The sequence below is a fragment of the Copadichromis virginalis genome, linkage group LG17 (genome assembly GCF_057382275.1).
Source record: "Copadichromis virginalis isolate Kocher_CV1m ecotype Utaka linkage group LG17, C_Virginalis_male_GT1.1, whole genome shotgun sequence".
Classification (NCBI taxonomy): Eukaryota; Metazoa; Chordata; class Actinopteri; order Cichliformes; family Cichlidae; genus Copadichromis; species Copadichromis virginalis.
This window is the reverse complement of record NC_140634.1, coordinates 197,427-202,500: the sequence shown is the minus strand read 5'-3', so window position 1 is coordinate 202,500 and position 5,074 is coordinate 197,427.

The following is a 5,074-nucleotide window of genomic DNA, read 5'->3' as shown; positions in this document are numbered from 1 at the left end:
CGCATCTTCAGACACCCGTCTCCCATAAATGACGGAGGGCACCTTTGCTACTCATTACCCTTAGACTGCTCAACTGGAGAGGGGAGAAAAAAAGGCCCTGGCCGAGGTGGTGAGTCGGCCTCCACTCTCCCTCACGGTTGAAAAAGATGTGCTCCTGGCGCACTGGCCCTGCTGAAAATCTCTCTCCATTTGGCCGAGGCAGAGAGTCGGCCTCCTCTCTCCCTTACGGTCGAAAAAGATGTGCTGCTGTCGAACTGGCCATTACATCCTCACCTGATCTAGTCCCCCATTAGATCCCCCCCCCCCCCCCCGCAGTTACCCCGTACCACATATCTAGCACGGACCTTGACCTCCAGCAGGCCCCGGGGACCCACATTACCCCCCCCCCCTTCCCCCTGCAGTTACCCTGTACCACATGTCTAGCATGGACCTTGACTTCCAGCAGGCCCCGGGGACCCACATTACCCCCCCCCCCCCCTGCAGTTACCCTGTGCCACATATCTAGCATGGACCTGGACCTCCAGCAGGCCCTGGGGACCCACATACTCCCCTGCTCTACTCCCCCACTAGCTTTCCTTTCTTGCAGTTATGCTCCAGTGCATATCCAGCATGGACCTTGGCCTCCAGCAGGCCCCGTGAACCCACATTACCCCCCCCCCCCCTCCTGCAGTTACCCTGTACCACGTATCTAGCATGGACCTGGACCTCCAGCAGGCCCCGGGGACCCACATTACCCCCCCCCCCCCCCCTGCAGTTACCCTGTACCACATATCTAGCATGGACCTTGACTTCCAGCAGGCCCCGTGGACCCACAATACCCCCCCCCCCCCCCCTGCAGTTACCCTGTGCCACATATCTAGCATGGACCTGGACCTCCAGCAGGCCCCGTGGACCCACATTACCCCCCCCCTGCAGTTACCCTGTGCCACATATCTAGCATGGACCTGGACCTCCAGCAGGCCCTGGGGACCCACATACTCCCCTGCTCTACTCCCCCACTAGCTTTCCTTTCTTGCAGTTACGCTCCAGCGCATATCCAGCATGGACCTTGACCTCCAGCAGGCCCCGTGAACCCACATTACCCCCCCCCCCTCCTGCAGTTACCCTGTACCACGTATCTAGCATGGACCTGGACCTCCAGCAGGCCCCGGGGACCCACACTTAAGCCCCCTCCCACTAACAAAGCAGAACACCACTGGCAAAATCCTCGTGCCCCTGGTACTCCAGAAAGCACATTGAAATGTGCCCCTGGTACACTGCGCAGAAGAACTGCCACACACACACACACACGCACGCACGCACGCACGCACGCACGCACGCACGCACTGCTTGTGCCTATGGTACGACAACTTTTCTCGTGCCTATGGTACGACAACTTTTCTCGTGCCTATGGTACAACAACTTTTCGCCGTGCCCCTGGTACACCGCTCAGTAGCACTTTGCCACACAAACTCTCCTCGTGCCTATGGTACGACAACTTTTCTCGTGCCTATGGTACAACAACTTTCCTCCGTGCCCCTGGTACGACAGCTTTTCTCGTGCCTATGGTACAACAACTTTTCTCGTGCCTATGGTACAACAACTTTTCGCCGTGCCCCTGGTACACCGCTCAGTAGCACTTTGCCACACAAACTCTCCTCGTACCTATGGTACGACAACTTTTCTCGTGCCTATGGTACAACAACTTTCCTCCGTGCCCCTGGTACGACAGCTTTTCTCGTGCCTATGGTACAACAACTTTTCTCGTGCCTATGGTACAACAACTTTTCGCCGTGCCCCTGGTACACCGCTCAGTAGCACTTTGCCACACAAACTCTCCTCGTGCCTATGGTACGACAACTTTTCTCATGCCTATGGTACAACAACTTTCCTCCGTGCCCCTGGTACGACAGCTTTTCTCGTGCCTATGGTACAACAACTTTTCTCGTGCCTATGGTACAACAACTTTTCGCCGTGCCCCTGGTACACCGCTCAGTAGCACTTTGCCACACAAACTCTCCTCGTGCCTATGGTACGACAACTTTTCTCGTGCCTATGGTACAACAACTTTCCTCCGTGCCCCTGGTACGACAGCTTTTCTCGTGCCTATGGTACAACAACTTTTCTCGTGCCTATGGTACAACAACTTTTCGCCGTGCCCCTGGTACACCGCTCAGTAGCACTTTGCCACACAAACTCTCCTCGTGCCTATGGTACGACAACTTTTCTCGTGCCTATGGTACAACAACTTTCCTCCGTGCCCCTGGTACGACAGCTTTTCTCGTGCCTATGGTACAACAACTTTTCTCGTGCCTATGGTACAACAACTTTTCGCCGTGCCCCTGGTACACCGCTCAGTAGCACTTTGCCACACAAACTCTCCTCGTGCCTATGGTACGACAACTTTTCTCGTGCCTATGGTACAACAACTTTCCTCCGTGCCCCTGGTACGACAGCTTTTCTCGTGCCTATGGTACAACAACTTTTCTCGTGCCTATGGTACAACAACTTTTCGCCGTGCCCCTGGTACACCGCTCAGTAGCACTTTGCCACACAAACTCTCCTCGTGCCTATGGTACGACAACTTTTCTCGTGCCTATGGTACAACAACTTTCCTCCGTGCCCCTGGTATGACAGCTTTTCTCGTGCCTGTGGTACAACAACTTTTCTCGTGCCTATGGTACAACAACTTTTCGCCGTGCCCCTGGTACACCGCTCAGTAGCACTTTGCCACACACACACACCACTCGTGCCTATGGTACGACAACTTTTCTCGTGCCTATGGTACGACAACTTTTCTCGTGCCTATGGTACAACAACTTTCCTCCGTGCCCCTGGTATGACAGCTTTTCTCGTGCCTATGGTACAACAACTTTTCTCGTGCCTATGGTACAACAACTTTTCGCCGTGCCCCTGGTACACCGCTCAGTAGCACTTTGCCACACACACACTCCTCGTACCTATGGTACGACAACTTTTCTCGTGCCTATGGTACGACAACTTTTCTCGTGCCTATGGTACAACAACCTTTCCCCGTGCCCCTGGTACACTGCGCAGAAACTCTTTGCCACACACACACACCACTCGTGCCTATGGTACGACAACAGGCCCCGGGGACCTACATCGCACCTTGCTCTTGCCTCCCTTACAGCTGAAAAAGGTCCATGCCTGTGCCCTGGCCCTGCTGAAATTCCCTCTCCATTTAGCCGAGGCAGTGAGTCGGCCTCCTGTCTCCCTTTACGGTCGAAAAAGATGTGCTCCTGGGCGCGCTGGCCCTGCTGCTACTCACATCGGGCATGGACCTGGACCTCCAGCAGGCCCCGGGGACCAACATACTCCTCTGCTCTACTCCCCCACTAGCTTTCCTTCTCCCGCAGTTACCCTCCACCACAAATCCAGCATGGCCCTTGCCCTCCAGCAGGCCCCGTGAACCCACATTACCCCCCCCCCCCCTCCTGCAGTTACCCTGTACCACGTATCTAGCATGGACCTGGACCTCCAGCAGGCCCCGGGGACCCACACTTAAGCCCCCTCCCACTAACAAAGCAGAACACCACTGGCAAAATCCTCGTGCCCCTGGTACTCCAGAAAGCACATTGAAATGTGCCCCTGGTACACTGCGCAGAAGAACTGCCACACACACACACACACGCACGCACGCACGCACGCACGCACGCACGCACGCACTGCTTGTGCCTATGGTACGACAACTTTTCTCGTGCCTATGGTACGACAACTTTTCTCGTGCCTATGGTACAACAACTTTTCGCCGTGCCCCTGGTACACCGCTCAGTAGCACTTTGCCACACAAACTCTCCTCGTGCCTATGGTACGACAACTTTTCTCGTGCCTATGGTACAACAACTTTCCTCCGTGCCCCTGGTACGACAGCTTTTCTCGTGCCTATGGTACAACAACTTTTCTCGTGCCTATGGTACAACAACTTTTCGCCGTGCCCCTGGTACACCGCTCAGTAGCACTTTGCCACACAAACTCTCCTCGTACCTATGGTACGACAACTTTTCTCGTGCCTATGGTACAACAACTTTCCTCCGTGCCCCTGGTACGACAGCTTTTCTCGTGCCTATGGTACAACAACTTTTCTCGTGCCTATGGTACAACAACTTTTCGCCGTGCCCCTGGTACACCGCTCAGTAGCACTTTGCCACACAAACTCTCCTCGTGCCTATGGTACGACAACTTTTCTCATGCCTATGGTACAACAACTTTCCTCCGTGCCCCTGGTACGACAGCTTTTCTCGTGCCTATGGTACAACAACTTTTCTCGTGCCTATGGTACAACAACTTTTCGCCGTGCCCCTGGTACACCGCTCAGTAGCACTTTGCCACACAAACTCTCCTCGTGCCTATGGTACGACAACTTTTCTCGTGCCTATGGTACAACAACTTTCCTCCGTGCCCCTGGTACGACAGCTTTTCTCGTGCCTATGGTACAACAACTTTTCTCGTGCCTATGGTACAACAACTTTTCGCCGTGCCCCTGGTACACCGCTCAGTAGCACTTTGCCACACAAACTCTCCTCGTGCCTATGGTACGACAACTTTTCTCGTGCCTATGGTACAACAACTTTCCTCCGTGCCCCTGGTACGACAGCTTTTCTCGTGCCTATGGTACAACAACTTTTCTCGTGCCTATGGTACAACAACTTTTCGCCGTGCCCCTGGTACACCGCTCAGTAGCACTTTGCCACACAAACTCTCCTCGTGCCTATGGTACGACAACTTTTCTCGTGCCTATGGTACAACAACTTTCCTCCGTGCCCCTGGTACGACAGCTTTTCTCGTGCCTATGGTACAACAACTTTTCTCGTGCCTATGGTACAACAACTTTTCGCCGTGCCCCTGGTACACCGCTCAGTAGCACTTTGCCACACAAACTCTCCTCGTACCTATGGTACGACAACTTTTCTCGTGCCTATGGTACAACAACTTTCCTCCGTGCCCCTGGTACGACAGCTTTTCTCGTGCCTATGGTACAACAACTTTTCTCGTGCCTATGGTACAACAACTTTTCGCCGTGCCCCTGGTACACCGCTCAGTAGCACTTTGCCACACAAACTCTCCTCGTGCCTAT